This window comes from Schistocerca serialis, chromosome 1, assembly GCF_023864345.2.
Source record: "Schistocerca serialis cubense isolate TAMUIC-IGC-003099 chromosome 1, iqSchSeri2.2, whole genome shotgun sequence".
Lineage (NCBI taxonomy): Eukaryota > Metazoa > Arthropoda > Insecta > Orthoptera > Acrididae > Schistocerca > Schistocerca serialis.
Genome location: NC_064638.1, coordinates 121,441,454 through 121,466,224, shown reverse-complemented (window position 1 = coordinate 121,466,224; position 24,771 = coordinate 121,441,454).

Below are 24,771 nucleotides of genomic sequence, written 5' to 3'. Positions count from 1 at the left end.
TTCCCGCACGATTATTTCACGAGTGTACCTTGAATATCAGGAATCCGGTAAAACGTCAAATCTCCGACATCACTGCGACCGGAAAAAGATCCTGCAAGAACGGGACCAACGACGACTGAAAAGAATCGTTCAACGTGACAACCTCGTGAATCCAAGGACCCTACATGTCAGCAGGGGACTGTTCAAGCTGGCGGAAGATCTGTAATGGTGTGGGGCATGTGCAGTTTGAGTGATATGAGAGCCCTGACGACTCTATATACGACTCTGACAGGTGACCCGTATGTAAGCATCCTGTCTGATCACCTGCATCCATTCACGTCCATTGTGCATTCCGACGGAAATGGGCAAATCCAGCGACACCTCACACGTCCAGAATAGCTACAGACTGGCCCTGGAAATACTCTTCTGAGTTTAAAAACTTCCGCTGGCCACCAAACTCCCCAGACATGAACATTATTGAGCATATCTGGGATGCCTTGCAACGTGCTGTTCATAAGAGATCTGCTACCCCTCGTACTCTTACCGATTTATGGACAGCCCTCCAGGATTCATGGTGTCAGTTCCCTCCGGCACTATTTCAGACATTAGTCGAGCCCATGCGACGTCGTGCTGCTGCAATTCTGCATGCTCGCGGGGGCCCTACTCGATATGAGGCAGGTGTATCAGTTTCTTTGGCTCTTCAGTACATATAACACCACCTCCTCCGCACTTCAGTGTTCAGAAAACGCATGATGCCAGCTGACGTTCTCCAGGCTTTCGTCAAACCCAAACTTTTCCATCCGATTGCTACGAGTGACAGCGTGATTCATCACTCCAAATCACTCGATTCCAGTCATCCACAAACATCAGCTCAAGAGCTGCCTAACATTGAGTACAGGAATGCGTGGTGTGTGAGAAGCTGTTTGATCAATGTACTCCATTCTTTGTAACCCCCACAGTCATTGTGCTAGCTGGACTGCTGGTGGCATTTTGCCAACTATTGATTTATTACAACCACCTTCCGCAGTGTTCGACGGTTCCTATTCATCAGTGATCTAGGTCTCCCTGGTCTCGGTTTAGCTATGCTCGTTCCTTCGCGTTTCCACTTCATAATCACGTCACCAGCAATCGACCTAGCTGCATTTGGTACTAAAGTGATATCCTGTGTCATTCAATGTCACTGAGGTCTCCTGACCGAGCTATTCTTCTGTTACTACTTATCTATTGACGACACAATACTCGTAGTTTCCTACAATACTGGCGGGTTCGTCTCTCATGGCATCTGGTGGTCTATCCAGCATTACATACGGGTACTACTGATCACATACCAATTGCTATAACATAATAATCATTAGCAATTTTCGATACATTAAAAACTTAACACTACACGACCAATTATTCAAAATGACAGTCACAATCGCATTATTTGTTTTGCCGCCAACCGGTTTCCACCCGCGATTGGGTCATCTTCAGGGCAATTTACACCATTTGGTCGCTCGCTGGAGTCGTCACCCTGCCCGTGCACGGTTGGTAACTATCATCACTCTGTTAGCCCAGGTCAGTGTCACAGTGGCTTCAGAAACACTCAACGGAGTTTGTGTGACCACATTACGCCTCCCTAACCCCACAGGTCATGTGATCTTAATACTATAATAAGGGACGCCATTCACTGAAACGTTCGCATCTTAGAATGAGCTCCAATCTCTTCAAGTATTTGGCGATGGTTAGTTGATCACTCCCCCCCCCCCCCCCCCCCCCACATCGGCCGGTCACCCAGTAACCACGAAATGTCACTGACTTCACTGGGGCTACACACTGCATCGAATGGGGAGTAATGGAAAACCATATTACTATGATTTACTACGATACCAAGAAAACACCCATTGTGGCCGGCCATACACAGATATATCCGTAGAATATAGAAAATTGATAAAGCCACATTTGGCGGGCAATGGTAATCATCAAGCAAAGGTTTACTGGCGAGGCTGACCAACTACATGTGAAGCCTCATAACAAGCATTTACCTTAACATGGCAGGCCACGCCCTGCAAAAAAATCGTGACCAATAAATGACATTAGCAGTATTCTATAGGCGGTTTTGCGAGCATGTTAATTTAAATGCTTTTTATGAGGCTTGACGTGTAGTTTGTCAGCCTCGCCAGTAAATCTTTGCTTGATGATTACCATTGCTCGTCAAATGTGTCTTTGCTACGTTTCTATATTCTACAGATATATTTGTGTATGGCCGGCCACAATGGGTCTTTTCTTGGTATCGTAGTTATATGGTTTTCCATTACTCCCCATTCGGTGAGTTGAATGGACGGAACGAGTGCCGTGCCGATGGGAGCGCACGTGGCGTGGCTGTCTGTTTTTCCCCTCTTCCCGTGCCCCCTCGGTTTGTTTCTGACCTGGCATTCCTTAAGCTCATGTGCATATTCAGGTTTTCATAGTCGGTCCGTTCTACGTTGATAATGAGTGTATAGATTGTGAGATCCTTTTTTAGCAAGTTAGTAATTCTTTAGCACTTGCGATTCCTAAGACTGTAGTGATCAGACAGGGAAAGCCCAGCATACAGGTTTTAATCACTCGTCACATTGTATCTAAGTCGTGTTATGAACAGCTTACTTTGTGTATAGTCCTGAATTCCATATATGAATAAGGGTAAATTATAATATGTAGTTATGTATGGCACTAATATGGATAATGCCGTTGCTTCAGATGTTTTACTCTGTAATTGTCGTACTTTATAGTATGTACAGTATGCATAGTATGTTTAGTATGTACAGTAAGTGTATGCGAAAATGTTCTTTGCATGGGTATTTGATTAGCAGTAATAGTAAAGTTATATTGCAGTACTAATGGGTGATTATACAGTGGGACTGTGTGTGCACTGCTTGGACAGCACTTTCTAGTGGCCGGCTGTCAACCACTAGAATCGCAGCAGGTTTACCTGCGCGGAATAGGGTAGTGTGATGCCGACTGTTGTTAGTCGAGCAGCGATCATGTACCAAATAGTTTTATCTTGGTGTTTACGTATTTTATGGAAAAGAATGACCATGAGAGCAGTTGTTTTTTGATTTTTTTGTGAGAATGATATTATATCAGCTGGTCTGCCTCATGTATCGTTATATCAAAGTAGTTTATATATGTTAATCCACATTCAGGTATGTGGTACTGTACTAATAGTAATGTATATAGTGTAACTCATGTAAGCCCTCCCTCAAACCTGTCATGTTATATCTTCACACATCCGTTGATGGCACCTTTGGTGTGTTGAAACCGGTTATCCAGAAAACAGTATTTAAGCGATCTTGGCTTTTGAATTATTTCTACAACAGAGTGTTCGCACTGTGTGTTCACTGCAAAATCTAGGTGTCTTTAATTTAAGAGGGTTGCCCAGAAAGTAAAGCACCGCATTTTCTTCTTCAACAGATCTTTTTTGAAAATAATGAGAATTACACACACGAAAGAGTGGTGTTTAATCTGCACACCCTATTTTTCCAAGTAATCTCCATTCCGTTCTATGGCCTTCCTGCAACGCGAAACAAGGGCGTGAATGCCATGGCGGTACCAGTCCTTGTCCTGGAGGGGGAGCCAGTGCTTCACTGTGTGAATCACCTCCTCATCGTCCTCAGAATGTCTTCCACGAAGGCGTCTGTCCGCGTGAATGACAACATCAGCTGGCAGCCGAGGATGGTCTCTCCGACCGCTGCAAACCGTGGAGCTGCGCCGAACCGCCTTATGATGACCTCACCCTCCGTGCCCAACGACTAGCAGTACCTCTGTCGTCAGCAGATGCTCCATAGACTTCACACAAGCGTTTGTGAATATTTCCCACATTTTCTATCTCTGCAATGAGAAAGTCAATGACGTCACATTGCTTGTAATGTACCGGGTGATCAAAGAGTCAGTATAAATTTGAAAACTGAATAAATCATGGAATAGTGTAGATAGAGAGGTACAAATTGACACACATGCTTGGAATGACATGGGGTTTTATTAGAACCACAAAAATACAAAAGTTCAAAAAATGTCCGACAGATGGTGCTTCATCTGATCAGAATAGCAATAATTAGCATAACAAAGTAAGACAAAGCAAAGATGATGTTCTTTACAGGAAATGCTCAATATGTCCACCATCATTCCTCAACAATAGCTGTAGTCGAGGAATAATGTTGTGAACAGCACTGTAAAGCATGTCCGGAGTTATGGTGAGGTATTGGCGTCAGATGTTGTCTTTCAGCATCCCTAGAGATGTCCGTCGATCACGATACACTTGCGACTTCAGGTAACCCCAAAGCCAATAATCGCATGGACTGAGGTCTGGGGACCTGGAAGGCCAAGCATGACGAAAGTGGCGGCTGAGCACACGATCATCACCAAACGACGCGCGCAAGTGATCTTTCACGCGTCTAGCAATATGGGGTGGAGCGCCATCCTCCATAAACATCGTACATTCCAGCAGGTGTTTATCAGCCAGGCTGGGGATGATGCGATTCTGTAACATATCGGCGTACCTCTCATCCGCCACGGTAGCAGTCACCGACGTTTTGCTGTCCAGCGCCATCTGTCGGATATTTTGTGAACTTTTTTTTTTTTTTTTTGTTCTAATAAACCCCATGTCATTCCAAGCATGTGTGTCAATTTTTACATCTCTATCTAAATTATTCCGTGGTTTATTAAGTTTTCAAATTTATAGTGACTTTCTGATTACCCGGTACATCACCTACAGACGCCAGCTGGCCGGGGTGGCCGAGCGGTTCTAGGCGCTACAGCCTGGAGCCGCGCGACCGCTACGGTCGCAGATTCGAATCCTGCCTCGGGCATGGATGTGTGTAATGTCCTTAGGTTAGTTATGTGTAAGTTGTTCTAAGTCTAGGGGACTGATGACCTCAGAAGTTAAGTCGCATAGTGCTCAGAGCCATTTGAACCATTTTTTACAGACGCCATTTTGGAACTGTCCTGCAGCTACGCTATCTGTGGGAAGTGACGGAAACATGGCGCGCTCACTCAGGAGACTTCAAATAATACATACGTAACGTTCTGCATTAATAGCATTGTTTTCGTCTGACAAACTTTCCGGACAACCCTCATAATTGATGAAGGGTTATACAGCCTTCGCGTTTAGTAGATATTAGTACCAATGAGGGCACACTAAATCCACTTGATGCGCTCGCCACAACGGTCTACGACTGAGAGCAGGATGTCTGTGAAACATAATATAAAAAATCCTAGGCGAGCTTACTCTTTCCCTCGATATTCTCACTGAAACCGGTGAACTAGCAATGTCGGTGAAATTACCCACACTGCAAATAAAATTTCCACATTTTCTGCGTTGTTTCCGTTAAAAACAAATGAAACCTGATAATTATGTGGAGTACGCGCTGTATTCACAACGAACCCCACTGCGAAATATAATTAAAACTGAAACAGTACACCACATTTGCAGCAGCGCATGGCTGTAGCAACAAATACCCAGTAACACAGCTTTTGGATGTCAAATTGTTCCGTACAAAATTCTTCGTTAGAATTCATTTCCCTTCTCCGTTGCATTTTTCTTGTCTTATCTCCGTTTCCCCAACGCAACAGACATCTGCATTTCTAATCGAATAAACTCAATACTGAGTTGTTAGCACGGGAACACACAATCGTGCGAAGTATTCACTTCACAACCGTAAAACCAGATATTTCATTATTAGGGCTACACATATATTCTGCTGCCGTGCTTTCTAAAATTATTTCCGTTCTTAATTGTATGGTACACCTCTCCGACATCTTAAAAGGGGGACTTCCGTGGAACTAAGCGAAAGTGTCTGTTTTCGATTTTTTTTGTTTATTAGTGCGATACATGGACAATAACTTTCCAAAGTTTCAATGATGAAATCGCATCCGATGTGCCTGAAAAATAATTAAATATGTGACGTAACCTTCCTGCTAGCCCAAGTTTTCGAAGCAAAATTTTAATACTAGTTCGCTTAACAACGATTCCGTGGATTATTTTCAAGTAAACTGCACATTTTACATCTAGAAGGCTGTTATATACACTTTTTGGTATCCTGAATTACTGAAGAAGTGTCTGCATGGTCAGACTCAAAATCTCAATGAGTCGTTCGATAATCTTATATGGACATGCTTACCAAAAAATGTTTTTGTTGGAATGAAAACTCTTAAGTGGGGGAAGGGAGGGGGGGAGTCAGTGATGCTGTTATTGCTTTAAATGATGGCGGCATTGGTATGGTGAAAGTGCTACAGCATATGGGAATTTATCCTGGAGCAAACTGCATCAGAGAACTTGAACGGATGGAAAAGGTTCGCATTGCTAAAGCTCAGTTGGCTACCAAGGAGTCCAGAAAGAAGGAGAAAAAAAACGTGGAAAAAGATCAAGAGGATGATATACATTATGGTGCAGGGTGCTTCTGAGTGAATAAAATAAAAAAATTAGGCATATATTAAGCGAGTTACAGTATTATGAAACTTCAGAAGCCATTCCTGAAAATTTACATTTTCTATTGCATTTTTCCTTAAATCTCAGAAACAACTTCAAGTAGAGTATTAAAATTTTCAGGGAGTAATAACGTACATATCCTGAGTCTACTGAACTGAAAGAAGAACATAATGTTACGTATAATTAAAATTATTAAGGATAACGTACAAAAAAATACGCAAAATTTTTCCCTGTAATTAAAATCATCGTATTTTCGAAAGCAGTGGATGAAATACAATTATTGTAGTTCAATAGACTCAGAACATACAGTTTAATATCCTGTAAAAGTTTCATGTCACTGGCTACAGTGATTTCTGAAATACAAGGAAGCCAAGTTACTAAATTTGACATTTTCGGGATAGGGCGTACCAACTCCTCTTAAAGGCAGAGCCACAACAGTCTCCTTTTAGAGAGCGCATCTGTTGTAGTTCCACTGCATGGTACTTTGTGATTGGAAATAACCTTTGGAAACTAACCGTGTGTTTGCTTTTGTGGGACCCTTAACTGATAAACAAGTTAGGGGATAGAATCACGATGTTACGCAAATCACACTGAAGTAGGTTCGTATTGAATCTGCACAAGGTGTGTAACGCTATATTACAATGGCCGTGATGTAAATCATATGTTGGGTGGCTAGCCTCTCATATAATTTATTCATTAAATTAGTTGATCAAAATTCTCCTCTAAAATGATGATAGGATAGAAATCTGTTTAACAGAAAAATTCTGTCCTAAAAATTTACAATTACATTTATTTCCTTTAAACGGTGGCTGTGGCTGTGTACAAAAAGAGAAAAAAAGCCACTTTTTATGGTGTTGTTTGTATACATAAATAGCGTCGTTACGGCTTGTTCACGTTAAGATACGGTTTTGTTGACGTTTACATTAGCTGTCACTTTTTATTCCCCAATACGGTGAAAATTACTTGGGGTAGTGGTACCCTACAATCAAAACTTGATGTGAGAAACTGTCTATGAGGCACAATTGCATTTAAACAGACAGGTCCTAACATCATGTTTTGGTTGCAGGGCACCTCCACGCCAAGTAATTTTCATCATATGGGAAAATAAAAAGTAAAACCGAATGTAAACTACAATAAAAATGTATCTTAACGTGAACAAGCCTTCTGATAACGAACCTGTCGGTTCGAAACCGGTAACGGCGCTACTTATAATAGAGAAAGTATTATAAAAAATGGTTGGTTGTTGTTATCTTCTATACAAGAATAACCTCCAGACTGTCAAAGAATGTTTAGCAATATGACAGGCTCTCTTTTGGAAATGGCCATAATCTGCCCTACACTAAAAAAGAACGACCACTTCGGTTGTGATAATTATAGAGGGTCTGCACTCCTTAATGTAGGTTACAAAATTCTGTCACAATGTCTACTGAATAGAATGATCTCAATACCAGAAGAAATTAGACTATCGATGTGGTTTCAGGAAGAAGAGATCAACTACAGACCACCATTTTGTGCTGAGATAGGTAACCAAAAAAGATTGGGGACATATCGTTGATATTCACATGGTTTACGCAGATTTCAAAAAAGCTTATGGCAGCCTAAGGGCACAATCATCAATGACTTGAAAAAGTTTCAGTTTCCGCAAAGGTTAATAAACCTATTACAGATGTATTTAGAGGAAACCCATTTAAGAGTAAACGTCACTACAGGAATGTCAAAGCATTTTGAAGTAGTAACTGATTTTAGACGAGGAGACTCACTATCACCACAAGTTTTTAATTTAATTTTACAGAAGCTAGGCAGAGAATACCAAAAATTAAACGAAGCTGGAATAAAATTGGATAACAGAACACAGCATGTTGTTATCAATGGGGAGACGTCTACAGACGTTAAAGTGACCTCTGGCGTGCCACAGGGGAGTGTTATGGGACCATTGCTTTTCACAATATATATAAATGACCTAGTAGATAGTGTCGGAAGTTCCATGCGGCTTTTCGCGGATGATGCTGTAGTATACAGAGAAGTTGCAGCGTTAGAAAATTGTAGCGAAATGCAGGAAGATCTGCAGCGGATGGGTACTTGGTGCAGGGAGTGGCAACTGACCCTTAACATAGACAAATGTAATGTATTGCGAATACAGAGGAAGAATGATCCTTTATTGTATGATTATATAATAGCGGGACAAACACTGGTAGCAGTTACTTCTGTAAAATATCTGGGAGTATGCGTGCGGAACGATTTGAAGTGGAATGATCATATAAAATTAATTGTTGGTAAGGCGGGTGCCAGGTTGAGATTCATTTGGAGAGTCCTTAGAAAATGTAGTCCATCAACAAAGGAGGTGGCTTACAAAACACTCGTTCGACCTATACTTGAGTATTGCTCATCAGTGTGTGATCCGTACCAGATCGGGTTGACGGAGGAGATAGAGAAAATCCAAAGAAGAGCGGCGCGTTTCGTCACAGGGTTATTTGGTAACCGTGATAGCGTTACGGAGATGTTTAGCAAACTCAAGTAGCAGACTCTGCAAGATTGTGCATCGCGGTGTAGCTTGCTCGCCAGGTTTCGGGTGGGTGCGTTTCTGGATGATGTATCGAATATATTGCTTCCCCCTACTTATACCTCCCGAGGAGATCACGAATGTAAAATTAGAGAGATTCGAGCGCGCACGGAGGCTTTCAGACAGTCGTTCTTCCCGCGAACCATAAGCGACTGGTACAGAAGAGGTAATGACAGTCGCACGTAAAGTGCCCTCCGCCACACACCATTGCGTGGCTTGCGGAGTATAAATGTAGATGTAATTGTAGATGAATATCACAATAAATCGGCTTGGATATGCGGAGGATGTTTTTCTAGTAGCAGCCAGTTCTTTCAGAAATATTGCACCTAAACAAGGGTTGCAAACTAACGAGGAGAAAACTGAATGCGTGGGCGTGAACAAGGCACCCAATGATCAAGCACCACTGACAGTTGATGAATTAACTTTTAAAAGAGTATTAACATAAACCAAACGTGTAAATAGTCCTCATCTGACAGTGGTGTTGGCAAGAACTTAGTACAAACAGCTCTGCATGGAATCTAGTGTGCTACTCTACGACGCGAAGGGGGAGCAAAGAGAAAAGGTGCAATGTGTTATATCGATAAGCAAGAGGGTAACTGAATGCAGTAATACTATATCACCTAACGAGGCAAAGTGTTTGCACGGATGCCACCGCTGAGAAACCTCAGTTCTAATTTTGGGCGGCTGAAAAATCAGCTGAAACCCTATAGGCGAAGGCCGCGTGTATTACCGACAGTACGGCGTAAGGTGGAATGCTGATGGCGGCTACTCGTGGTCGGCGCCGCTGCATGGAGATGTGCTCCGACCTCGAGACAAATCGAAGCACTAGTGCGAAAAAAAAAGTTGTTTTCCGGGTGCCGGGCTACTGAAACAGCGAATGAAATTGCTCTGCAGGAAGGACGGCAAAGTAAGCACACGACTTCCATGGCGGTCAGGAACCAACAACCTCAAGTTATCATACACTCTACGCCCAGAGGACGACCGCTCCGCTGTGCCAGAACTCGCCAATCGTCGCCGATAAACGAAGCTTTCGCCAGTTGTGACCGAACAAATTCGTCTACACTCCCTCCACCCTACTCCGCCAACCTAGGCGCCAATACCATTCCTTCGTGCGAGTTCCCGACGGTGACTGAAAAAGTGTTCTGACATAACAGTCGAGCAGCCTCCACCAGGACATTGGGAAGCTATCTGTCGATGGGCGCCAACGGAATGTGATAGTTGGGATGCTATGTGTGGCGCTGTTCTGTCAGCTATCCCGTGGAGCCTGAAAACCATTTTAGTCCAGTAGGGTTAAACCTAAACATTAGACAAATCGCAAATAATTTCTACAAAAGGTTTTAGTGTTTTAATGGCATCATTTATGGTCCAATACGACTATCCTAGGTTTTCCCCCGCGGCAGAGTTGCGGAAAAGTGGTGGGGGGGCAAACATGTATGCCAAAAAGGGGTATTTTTTCGGTTTTGTGATTATATCTCGTAAATGACTCCCAATATTGAAAACATAGTGGAATTAAAAATTAGGGGGCATGAAATTCTGCATTGAATAAGACCATCCGCATATTTTTTGGACCACCCGTTTCCATAAGTGCTCTTCAAAATTGGACCAATTTTACATGTTCGTGAAAAATTCTCGTTTTAACCTCTGTTTTTGGTAATATCGTTGAAACTAATCCATCTATCAATAAATTGGTTCATACAAACGATATAGAGGAATAAATTCTGCGTTTGATTAGACCAAAAGTGAAATGGACCACCCGTTTCTGTGCGGCTAAGTTTGTACTTTCATTGCTATGCATCTACGGTGCTTAACATTTACAAATCTAGGTCTCCAGATCAGTTTTATGCAGAGAACTCAAAAATAACATTATCATGAGTAAAGACTGAAAAAAAATTAAAAAACTGGTCAAAGTCAGAGGTAAATTCCGTTACAAGAAATTTAAGGTCAACTTTGGCAATGCCTTATTAAACGGCAGAGCCTTTCTGCACCTTTTTATTCTGCCTTTGTGTATATGTTCCGCCTGGCAAGGCAGTGTAATAATGACAGAAGTGTATCTTTTGTAATTCCTAACGTAATCGTCCAGAAAGTAACCTTCAAAAAATCAGAACCCTACATTTGACCAAATCTGGAGGCAAATATATTTATACAGGTCGCCTGTGATTTTAATTTAAAATGCACCACTTGGTGTGGTGTTCGATGGCTACCCAGAAGGCCTGCCCACCAAGAGCATCAAATATGCTGAGTGCCTCCGCAGAAGCAAAAGACGCACTACTCCTGAGGTCATCTTTGCCGAGTTAATGATGGTGACTATGACTCAGGAGCAATTCCTTTCCAACGACAAAAATAAAGCAAGTCTCATTAGCTTGTTTATTTCGAGGCTTGAAGATGAAGGCTTCTAAAAGCAAGTTAATGAAGATGCAAACCACCTAATTGTTGCCACAGCGCTTGAGATTACACAGGAACATGAGAAGGTTGTGGTTGTTGGTGAGGATACGGACCTTCTAATCATTCTCAATTCCCTAGCCACACCATCAGCAAATATATATTTGTTAAAACCTGGAAGAGGAAAGACAGCATCAAAAGTATTTGGTTCCAGCAGTTTCAATCTCGCAAACAACATCAGAAGGCCACTCATATTTCTCCACGCCATAAGTGGATGTGACGCAGCTTCAGCACTCTTCGGTCAGGGCAAAAAGAAAGTGGTCAATCTACTGGGCAAAAATAAATGTCTTCTGGAAGATATCAAACCTTTCTTAGAGCATGACACTCAAGCTGCAGCTATTGTCGAAGCTGGCCTCCGATTTTTAACAACCCTCTATGGAGGTACTGCAGGAGACACTTTAGACAAATTGCGATTCGACCTGTTTACCAAGTGGTTCACAAGCTGGAGTCGCATTTGGGAGTCACCCACATCCAGCTATCCAGATTTATGTTTCCCGTGATTTTCTTTAATCGATCCACGCGAATGCTGGGATGGTTCCTTTCAAATGGCACGGCCGATTTCCTTTCCCATCCTTGACACAATGCGAGCTTGTGGTGCACCCCTAATGACCTCGGTGTTGACAGGATGTTAAACTCAATCTTCCTTCCTTCGGCGATTATTTCTCCAAAATGTCCCAAACAATAGCAGAGCCATGGTGTCGAGCTGACGCATTCCTGCCCTAAATATGAAGCATTTGCGAGAAAACTGCCCCAGCTATTGTAAAAATAGAGAGCGCCCGTCGCCCTAGCCCTGCGACCCGACATCAAAAGAGAAAGCCGCCAGCCACAGGCCAGTCAGGTCTCCGGCCGCAATTCCCAATGACCAGATGTCTCCCCCGCCTTCTGACCACTCGCTGCTGTTGTGAGCAGTTGACCTCCACACAGCCCAAACGCCCCACTCGTCTCCAACGTGAAATGAACAGAATTATAATATGCATGCAACCTAGCGCTGACCGTGTGCATACCGATACATTACATCCGATTACCTACTTTTCACGACAGTACAATACAGTAGCGAACTGACATTAAGTCGCATCTATGCAATATCAGATTTTAGAAATGCAAGATACGAGGAGCGCTTGGAAAGTCCGTGCAAAAATAAAAACTACTTACGTGTTTGGGGTAGACCTTTATTATTTTTGGACATAGTCTCCTTTTAGACTTCGTCCAACGCTGTTCTAATTTGTTGATCCCTTCCGAATAACAGGAATTGTCCAAGTCTGCAAAATAGCTATTAGTTGTTGCAATCACCTCCTCGTTTGAATAAAATCTTTGTCCCACCAGCCACTTCTTCAAATTGGGGAACAAAAAGTAGCCCGACGGAGCCAAGTCTGGAGAATGGGGGGAATGTGAAACGAGTTGGAATCCTATTTCCATTAATTTTGCGGCCACAATTGCTGAGGTGTGTGTTGGTGCATTTTCGTGATGGAAAAGGACTTTTTTGCGGTCCAATCGCCGGCGTTTTTTTTGCAGCTCGGTTTTCAAACGCTCTAATAACGATGAATAATATGCACCTGTAATAGTTTTACCCTTTTCCAGATAGTCGATCCGGATTATCCCTTGCAAATCCCAAAAGATGGTCGCCTTACCCTTTCTGGCCGAAAGAATGGTCTTAGCCTTTTTTGGTGCAGATTCTCCCTTGGTAACCCATTGCTTAGATTGTTGTTTAGTCTCAGGAGTGTAGTAATGTATCCATGTTTCATCCACAGTGACGAAACGATGCTTAAAGTCCTGCGGATTCTTCCTGAACAGCTGCAAACCATCCTTGCAACACTTCCCACGATTCCGTTCTTGGCCAAGCGTGAAAAATTGCGGAACCCATCTTGCGGATAGATTTCTCATGTCCAAATATTTATATAAAATATTATGTACCCGTTCATTCGAGATGCCCACAGCACTAGCAATCTCACGCACCTTAACTCTTCTGTCATCCATCACCATATCATGCTTTGTATCAATGATTTCTGGGGTTGTAACCCCTCACAGGGCGTCCAGAATGTTCAGCATCACTTGTGCCCATATGGCCACTCCGGAAATTTTGAAACCATTTATAAACTGTTCTAATCGAAGGTGCAGGGCCACGGTAATGTTTATCAAGCTTCTCTTTAGTCTCCTTAAAAATGGTTCAAATGGCTCTGAGCACTATGGGACTTAACATCTGAGGTCATCAGTCCCCTAGAACTAACCTAAGGACATCACACACATCCATGCCCGAGGCAGGATTCGAACCTGCGACCGTAGCGGTCACGCGGTTCCAGACTGAAGCGCCTAGAACCGCACGGCCACACCGGCCGGCTTAGTCTCCTTAGGCGTTTTGCCTTTTACAAAGTAATGTTTAATCACCACACGAAATTCCTTTTCGTCCATTTTTTGAAAATCACTCGACTTCCTTGATTCACACGAATGCCAAACACAAATAAATAGACCAATATGGTAGAAACTTGGTGTGCGTTCTTTCCAAAGATGCTACTAACTAAACATGACCTCTATACTCGCCGGTGGTGCCATCTCTCGGACTATGAACTGACTTTTCAAATGCCCCTCGTAGGCTGGTTCAGTGGCCCTTAATATGTGTATCAATAGGCCAGAGGGCCTGCGGTCTTGCATTATCCCGCCACGTGTGTGCCTCACTTCAGAAATGGGAATAGTGTGACACAACACCAAGAACAAAGTCACACTTAACTCGAACGTTTCAGAACTTGCTCGAAGAAACAAAGGGTTCAATAAAGAGACAGAGGTTAAGAATTGCCAACCCTCTATCCATTCACGACAATTAAGACAGACAACGTGCAGGCATCCCCTGCGACACCACACTAATTCACTCAGTTTACCACACACATTTAGAGAACCAGGCACCAAGCTGCTGCCCAAGATCTTGAAGTGAGTGTGCCAGACTGGAGCGAGGTCCTTACAATTAATGCACACAAATAACAAATTACAATAATCAAAACGTCCACTTGTGACAGTAAGAAAAACCACAGACGTCCACAAAGGGAAAAAAATGGAAACCAACACAGTCTGGTTGCATCTCCAGCTAATGAAAGTACTATACACAAACATGTGTCCCAGAACAACAAATGTTTAGTGTACAATCAATTAAAATTAACCTAACGTCCAATCACTCTGTCGAAAAACATGTGTAAAGGGTCAAAACCTAGATATAAAAATCAAAGTAGAACAATGTAACATAATAGAATGCATAATGATGGAAAGGAACCTAGTGAATAGTCATGTAGATTATCACAAAAATCTATGTCTAGTATGATAGAGTTGATATCCAAAAATCACTTAATAGCAAGAGAGAAGGTGATTTTATAGACAAAAATATTCAATATGAGTGTATTTCAAAGAGAATATGAACAAAGATAACACATTTAAACATTATACATAGGTTGGAGCTTAAATAGTAGGAACACTGGTGTGGAGACAGTATGCAATGGAATCTACTATTGTCGCTGGTAGCATTCGTTTTTGACATACCTACCAAGCTCCGAGCAAGTGGACTCGGCCGTCGCGCGTCCCGACGTGCGCACAATCGAGGGAAAAACAGTCACTTGTAGCGAGCGGTCTAACGTAACGGTGTCACTATGTTTTCGAAACAGGAACAACGGAGCTGGATCAAGATTGAATGTGCCAGAGGTCGTGCAGCACGACAGTGTCATCAAGGTCTTCAAGAGGCGTGCGGGGAACCGGCATTGCCGTACAAAACAGTGGCACGTTGGGTAAAAGCCTTCAACGAAGGTCGGCAAACTGTGGCAGACATCCATCGGGCAGGTCGTCCTAGCGTCCCTGAAGAAGAAGTGCATGCTGTTGCCGCGTTAGTGGACAGTGATCGACGCCATACGATTCGTGAGCTCGCCCACGAAACCGGATTAGCGCATACGACTGTGCTTCGCATCCTGAAGGAACGCCTGGGCATGCGAAAAATTGCATCACGTTGGGTTCCGCATGACTTGACGGAAACGCAGAAATGGATGCGTTACGACGCTGCTCAGACGCACTTGGAGCGCTATGAGCGCGAAGGAGAGGCTTTCTTACGCCGTATCGTAACACTGGATGAGACATGGGCCACATCGTACGAACCAAAATTGAAACGCCAATCCAACGAATGGTGTCATTATGGCTCGTCGCGAAAGTCGAAAGCGCGTCAGAACCCCAGTATGGTGAAAGTTTGGTGATTCTCGTGTACGACTGTAATGGTGTTATCGTAACGCATTACGTTCCTCTGCGGCAGACCGTCAATGCACAGTATTACTGTTCGTTTTTGGAGCATCACCTGCGACCAACTTTACGAAAGAAGCGGAGACACTTTCTGAGCAACCCACCCATCATCTTGCAAGACAATGCGCGGGTGTATACAGCGCAAGCTGTGGCTGCTCTGTTCGGTCGATGGGACTGGGAAGTACTGTACCATCCACCATACTCTCCGGACTTAAGTCCTTGTGACTTTGATTTGATTCCGAAGATGAAGGAACCACTTCGTGGCATTCGCTTCAGAACTGTTCCAGGGATTCGACAGGCAGTAGACCGCTCCATTCGCACCGTCAAAAGAACAGGCTCTGCTAACGGTATACTAAGTCTTTCACATTGCTGGCAACGGGTTCTATACAACGCTGATGACTACTTTGCAGGACAATAACAGGTGCAAACATGTAACTCTTTTCTCTCGAATGAGAAACAGCCCACAGTTCCACTAACTATGTTTATTCTAAACCTTGACCATGGTTTCAGTTATAATAATATAGCCTTCTTCAGAAGTCCTAAAAAGTGATCAAACTAACATCTAGACCAGTAATACAATCTATACATAAACTTCTAAAATCACGTATGTGATAACATATTACTTACATAAGCTTTTAAAAATGAAAAAGTCTTAGCCCAGCGGCTGCGTCAAGATCAATAAAATTTGCGCCACCACACCCACTTGGCCACCGTGCGCCTAGCATAACAGATGTAGTGGCGGAGGACATACCATGTCATATGTAGTTTTAGTTATGATCGAAACGGGCTTATGTCTGTTGAAGTTATTTTATTTTATTGATCTTGATGTAGCCCCTGGGCTACGACATTTTTCATTTTCAAAAGCTTATGTAAGTAATATGTTACCACATGCGTAATTTTAGAAGTTTATGTATAGATTGTATTACTGGTCTAGATGTTAATTTGATCACCTTTTAGGACTTCTGAAGAAGGCTGCATCATTATAGCTGGAACCACGGTCAAGGTTTAAAATAAACATAATTAGTGCAACTGTGGGCTGTTTTTCATTCGAAACAATTTCGTAACGGTTTGCTGGTGTTGCTCCCATGATGAAAATAATAAGTCTTTTGTATCGGTTGTGAATAAATAGTTGCCACTATTTGAGTTCCAAACCTCGTATGAATAAAATAATGCGAAGTACACAAGGCGAAAAAGACCAAAAAGCAGTTCTCATTAAATAACGTCTAAACTGTAATTAAAAATAAATTACTAGTACGAATGGGCAAAAAAATAACTGTAGAATTGTATTTACCTATCGAAATACTCAAAGTGATTATCAGCATATAGTAGTGGATTAAATATATTCCTTGCACGTATGCCTTATAAAGATTTGAACTATATATAAAAATTAGAAAAAATGCATACAAAGAGTGTCTTGTTGGAATCATAGATTGCTGAGTTGATTAGTGAAAGACAAAGTAGAAAACTTAATACGATGAAATTGTGAATTAGAGTTTGCGCAAGTGTGTACAAATGCATATCAGTTGAAACTTGATTGTGTTTTAGTCGTTGCAGCAATTAAAATGACTGCCATAAGGACTGTAATGTAAAGAAAGTTCCATATGCATACCTCAATACAAGACAACTGTCACATGCAGTACCTTGGGTGTAGTGTGGTTTGTCCAGGTAAAAGGTGGGTGGGATTGTGTTGAGCGTGTGGGGAGAGCAGAAGAGGAGATTGGAGATGGCATGCAGACACATGTACCGCACCCACCTGAGAGCACTAGGAGTGATGCAGCTGTCAACCACATAGGCTCTCGTCAGCCGACCATTACACAGCTATTTGATGGCGTTACATTGTGGAACAGTGGCCTACTACTGCACTCATTACTGACATCTGCACCACATGATAGTATGTGCATTCCCCATGTGGTGCACTATGAGCCACGTGCACGAATTTGGTTGCAAGGTGTACTTTGGTCGACTCCATCTACGGGTGTTCATTGCTTCAGTTCAGTGCAAGTTTCTGAGCTGGAAGCGAGCAGGTGCATGGGTTGTGCCTCGTGCCCTGTCGTCAGGCAGGTGGGTGAGACACGGCATCTACAACAGGCAGCTTACACCTGGGTGTGTCACGTCGACCCTCCTCGTCCGCCTCCCTGGGCAGGTCTTATGTCAAAGCGGTAGGGGGATCAGAACAAAATGTCAAGACACTCTGTGACCAAAACGGTACTGAAAAAGAGGATGACAGACTAAAGGCCGAAATACTAAATGTCTTTTTCCAAAGCTGTTTCACAGAGGAAGACTGTACTGTAGTTCCTTCTCTAGATTGTCACACAGATGGCAAAATGGTAGACATCGAAATAGATGACAGAGGGATAGAAAAATAATTAAAATCGCTCAAAAGAGGAAAGGCCGCTGGACCTGATGGGATACCAGTTCGATTTTACACAGAGTACGCGAAGGAACATGACCCCCTTCTTGCAGCGGTGTACCGTAGATCTCTAGAAGAGCGTAGCGCTCCAAAGGATTGGAAAAGGGCACAGGTCATCCCTGTTTTCAAGAAGGGACGTCGAACAGAGGTGCAGAACTATAGACCTATATCTCTAACGTAGATTAGTTGTAGAATTTTGGAACACGTATTAACGTTCGAGTATAATGACTTTTCTGGAGACGAGAAATCTACTCTGTAGGAATCAGCATGGATTTGGAAAAAGACGATCGTGTGAAACCCAGCTCGCGCTATTCGTCCACGAAACTTAGAGGGCCACAGACACGGGTTCCCAGGTAGATGCCGTGTTTCTTGACTTCTGCAAGGCGTTCGATGCAGTTCCCCACAGTCGTTTAACGAACAAAGTAAAAGCATATGGACTATCAGATCAATTGTGTAATTGGATTGAAGATTTCCTAGATAACAGAATGCAGCATGTCACTCTCAATGGAGAGAAGTCTTCCGAAGTAAGAGTGATTTCAGGTGTGCCGCAGGGGAGTGTCGTAGGACCGTTGCTATTCACAATATACATAAATGACCTTATGGATAACATCGGAAGTTCACTGAGGCTTTTTGAGGATGATGCTGTACTATATCGAGAGGTTGTAACAATGAAAAATTGTTCTGAAATGCGGGAGGATCTGCAGCGAATTGACGCATGGTGCGGGAAATGGCAATTGAAGCTCAGTGTAGACAAGTGTAATGTGCTGCGAATACATAGAAAGAAAGAGCCTTCATCATTTAGCTACAATATAGCAGGTCGGCAACTGGAAGCAGTTAATTCCATAAATTATCTGGGAGTACGTATTAGAAGTGATTTAAAATGGAATGATCACATAAAGTTGATCGTCGGTAAAGCAGATGCCAGACTGAGATTCATTGGAAGCATCCTAAGGAAATGCAATCCGAAAACAAAGGAAGTATGTAACAGTACACTAGTTCGCCCACTGCTTGAATATTACTCACCAGTGTGGGATCCGTACCAGATAGGGTTGATAGAAGAGGTAGAGAAGATCCAACGGAGAGCAGCGCGCTTCGTTACAGGATCATTTAATAATGTCGAAAGCGTTACGGAGATGATAGATAAACTCCAGTGGAAGACTCTGCAGGAGAGACGCTCAGTAGCTCGGTACGGTCTTTCGTTGAAGTTTCGAGAACATACCTTCACCGAGGAGTCAAGCAGTATATTCCTCCCTCCTACGTATATCTCGCGAAGAGACCATGAGGACAAAATCAGAGAGATTAGAGCCCACACAGAGGCATACCGACAATCTTTCTTTCCACGAACAATAGGAGACTGGAATAGAAAGGAGAACCGATAGAGGTACTCAAATTACCCTCCGCCACGCACCGTCAGGTGGCTTGCGGGTTATGGAAGTAGATGTAGATGTAGAGTCCTGTAACGCTGGAGCGTGCCAGACTCCCATGGTGTGCCACGGCATCGTCATGTCTGGCACGACCCATATCTGTGAATGGGCCTCACACCTGTCTGCTACGCCTTCTCATCGACAGTGAAAGTTGCTGTGGTCAGGAATTATGTCACCTTGGTCGTTCGGGGAATGTCTCTGGCCACGCGCTGCAAATCAGTCGCCCGCTCATCTATTCTCTCCCTCCAGCTCACCCCTATGGTGACCATTCAGGTATCGGGCTGCACAATGTCCCTTCTCGAGCTCCATTGTGGACCACTGTACAACACTGTTGCATTCTGTTTTTAGTGCATTGTCCACAAGCCTTACAAGTATGATAAACCATTATTGAACATACACTGGCGTCCAAAATTAAAGCAACAAACGGAACTTTTGCAAAGCTGCGTTTATTTTGCCACAAAGCAATATAAATAAGTAATAGTTGGAACGATTTTACTTAGCACCTGTTTTGTTTAACCTTTAAATCTAAAGAGGGTGGAAGGGCTGACCCAATAAAGTGAATATTTCAATTACAATGAGTTTATTAACTATCCAAAACAATCTCACATAAAATTTGACAGGTGCCACTCGGACAAGATTATTTCAAAGACATTCATTACATAAAATCATAAGCAAGTTAATAAATCATTATCCCACAATATCCCGCCAAAATTGACAAAAGCCACTAGGCCTGAATTTAACCATAACTTTAACAAAACAACTCCAGTTAAGACACGTTATTTAACCAATTCCAAACTTTAACATTACATGTAAAATAACAATTGACACACGGCCTCAACACGAATACATCAGACATATTTATTAAACGTAACTTGTAAAATCTTGCAGAGCGAACCACGAAATTATTCAAATGCCCATTGGCTTGTAAGATAGACTTTTAGGGCATAGAAAGTTACAACTTTGTGCGATCATAAATATGTAAAACCAGAAGCAAGGTTCAAATGGCTCTGAGCACTATGGGACTTAACTTCTGACGTCATCAGTCCCCTAGAACTTAGAACTACTTAAAGCTAACTAACCTAAGGACATCACACACATTCATGTCCGAGGCAGGATTCGAGCCTGCGACCGTAGCGGTTGCGTGGTTCCAGACTGAAGAGCCTAGAACCGCTCAGCCACCCCGGCCGGCCGTAAGCAAGACCCAAGCTTGTAAGTTTAACCACGAACGGTGAAACCGACACAGAGACCTATCTTCGAACCAAGACATGGCTCTGTTTGCAACCCCACGTCGAGTAGACCACCCGACCGAAGACGAACACGCGAGCTCAGGTGAAGTCCACCGCCCGTAAGCCAAACTTGTAATCTAAAGGGAAGCCCTGTGCTTCGGTTGCCCGCTGCCTCAGCTCACTGAAACACAGGCCGTACCCGACAACAGAAGGCAGAAAAACTTTTCTTAACTTTAACATTTAAGATTGATCAGTAAACTATATAAAATCAAGGCTCAACAACAACTAATTTCACTCGCAAATGCTTCTTTAAGTGAAATAGTACTTGATAAACAAACGCTAAGAATGGGAAATGAACTGGCTCACGAGAACTGACACTCACTAGAACTTAATGACACACACCTGCAAATACGAGGGGCGTTCAGAAAGTAAGCTCCGATCGGTCGCGAAATGGAAACGACTATGAAAATCCGATAAAGCTTTGCACAGATGTGTTGGGTAGTGTCTCTAGTATAGCCCCAGTTAGCATCACGTCGCTCTTCTCATTTCTGAGCTCGCAGTGAGTGCGTAAAGATGTCTAGAAAATAGTGTCTGCCGCCAAGTACGAGGGCCTGGTGAGAAATTTCGCCTGAAGCTATGCAGCTAACATTACATAACTGTCGTGCTGTTTCGTCTTCACGACAATTCTCAGCCGCATTCTGCAGGGGCAATGAAGATGCTCCTGCATCGTTTTCAAATGGAAATGTTAGATTACCCACAATACAGTCCGCAATTGTCTCCCCCTGAGTTTCATCTCTGGTCACATGAACCGCTGTCTTTGAAGACAACATTTTGACACAGACAACGAGGTGTAGGCCAGCGTGGAGAATTGGCGGAAAGCACTGGCGGCTGCCTTCTATGATGAGGCTATTGAAAAGTTGGTACAACGCTATGACAAAAGTCTCAGTCAGAACGGCGACTACGTAGAGAAGTAGCTGAAAGGTGTAGCTAATTGTTACAAGTAAAACATTTCTGATGTTCACTGTGGTTTCAATTTGGCAATCTATCGGAGCTTACTTTCTGAACAGGCCTCGTACATCGATATTATGCGGAAGTAGAGCACACGCTTAGTAATAGGCCTCAAATGAAATCGAACAAACATAACATCAAACGTCTTGCAACGTCTTACTGTACCAAGAGCGATCACAATCACAGTTAACTACGCGCTCTTAGTAGTTAGCGTACTTAACCGGGTCTCTTGATGCTGGGGCGATTTTGTGAAGATGTCAGACCATCACTTCGCAAGACCATAACAGCGTGTCCCTCCAAGAAAGTGGGCACATCACAGCTCACGAGGTTGCTGGAGAATGCACAGCGCCGGCCATCTCCCGCCTACTCCAGTACAACCATGTGACAATCGCCGCCCGCCCTCAGGCACGCCGTCTTCGCTTCTGCCCGCCAGCCAATCACCGACTCTCGCATCGCCGCGTTCCGTTCAAAGCGTTGTGTCCTCTCTCTCTACTCGCGTTCGGCACTGCCTTATATCTCGAGCCGGCCTAAGCCCAAAGACAAACCTCTGCACTAGGAAATCGATCGTAATCATATCAGAGATGCCACTGGCGCCAGTCCCGCCACACAGCTCAATATTAAAGCAGAAACAATGTAAAGAACACAGACCGTAAACAACCGGAACATGCATAAGGGTAGACTAAACGTTCTTCGTTTTTCCAACTTAACGGATTTGCACACACATTCCAGCAACTGGTTTATGTGCTCAGTGTGGGATGTGAACACCTCTGGCAGCAATACAAGCCCGACAAACAAAGTCTGCGTCCACAGCAGCTCGCAACAACCGCAGATGAGGTCCCAAGCTCTCGTCACGATACCTGACAGTAGTTGAACGTTGCCGATTCACCCATACTATTTCATGAAGAAGTGTTCGAGTGGTAAGTATAATCCCTGCTCACACCAGTAGGGATCCTCCTCGATATCGGTCTCGTTCCACAATTTTTGGATCCTGAAATCGTGTTCCACATTCGCTCCAGATGCGAATCCATCGGGAATCACTCTCCAGACTAAATCGTGACTCATCTGTGAAAACAGCATTGGTCCACTGTTCGAGAGACCTGGTGTAATGTTGATGACACCGCTCTAGACGTTCCCTTCTGTGAAGACACGTCAGAGGCAGACATACAGTAGGTCCCCGACAATAATGGCCTCTCTAAAGAAGCCTTCTACACACTATTTACTCTCTGACAATAAAGGCCAGTCTGTAGAAGCCTTCTGCACACCATTTGCCTCGATCCAACACGTCCAGTGGGTGCTGCGAGCTCGCATGACAGTTGCCGTGCAGTAGTAAGGCGGTACCGTCGTGCCCTTGCAGCCAAATAGCGGTCCTCTCTTCCGAAGCCACACTTGGTCTTCCGGATACGGTTTCAGTCTCTATAAACTAACACCACAAACGAGAAACAACAGAACGATTCACACTGAGCCACTGGGCATCATCAATTTGTGACTGTCCTGCTTCAGTTCTTTCTATGGCCCTAGACCGCAGACACTGGTAGGCATATTCTCTGTGCCATTCTGCACCGTCTCTGACTATGTACAAAGCGATTGTGGATGTGGGGCTACCCGGAAAACATTACCTCGTTTCATAGGTGCCCTGACGTCATCGTTGGCATGGTTGTCAGTTGACCAGAATGCATCTTCCGTGCAAAACACGATCGTACCGACATCTGGTTGACAGTTTGTATGATTATATCCTGAATTAGGACGGGGAAGTTGCGGTTTGTTGCTTTAATTTTGGACACCACTGTAGTGAAATACTTCAGATTCACATGTGCATGAAAGCTAAGAACGGCAAATACTATGCAGCTCAGTATCTCTCACTCTTGTCGGATGCAGAAAGGAACCAACTGATTAAAATCAGATGAGGATAACCTAACTTCTACACTCATAGATATCTATCTATGAACATGATATGTAAATTAATCCTCGTGTGTGCCGTAACTAGTGCATCAATCCCTAACTTGAAGTAGTGCTCATCATTACCGAAATCAGAAATCCATGTGTCACCACCTACTTCAGAAACTACCCTTATGAATTACGATGCACAAAAAATCGCCATGCAGGTAATTAAATGAAACATGCTGTTGTAATTATCCTAGTGCAACTAATAAGAAAGTATTTTTTTGTTTATATGTATTTCTATCTCATGAGCAGATTATGAATAATTCCCCCATTCCCTTTTTTGTATGTGTCAGGCCTAGGCCTCTTCCTGCTTTATTCTTCGCTTCCCTTCCATGAGGGCAACACCTGTAGACATACGAGGACTATTCGGAAAGTAAGGAACAATAGGTCGCGAAATGGAAACCAAGGTGAGAATCAGAACTGTTTTATTTGCAGCAATTAGCTATAACTTCCAGCTACTTATCTCCATAGTCGCCGATCCGACTTAGACGTTTGTCGTAGCGTTGTACCAACTTTCCAATACCCTCGTTATAGAAGGCAACCGCCAGTGCTTTCCGCCAATTCACTACGCTGGCCTGCAGCTCGTTGTCTGTGCCAAAATGTCGTCTTCATAGCCAGCGGTTTATGTGAGCAGAAATGAAACTCACGGGAAGATAATTGCGGGCTGTATTGTGGGTATAATAATGGCGTGTGACGAGGGCCTCCCATCGGGCAGACCGCTCGCCTGGTGCATGGCTTTCGATTTGACGTCACTGCGGCGACTTGCGCGTCGATGGGGATGAAATGATGATGAACACAACACCCAGTCCCTGAGGGAGAAAATCTCCGACCCAGCCGGGAATCGAACCCAGGCCCTTAGGATGGACAGTCTGTCGCGCTGACCACTCAGCTACCGGGGCTGACTGTTGTGGGTAAACAAACATTTCCAATCGAAAACGATGCAGGAGCCTCTTCATTGCGCCTGCAGAATGCGGCTGAGGATTGTCTTGAACAAGAAAACGCACGACAGTTATGTAATGTTGGCTGCCTAGCTTCAGGCGAAATTTCTCACCAGGCCCTCGTACTTGGCGGGAGACGCT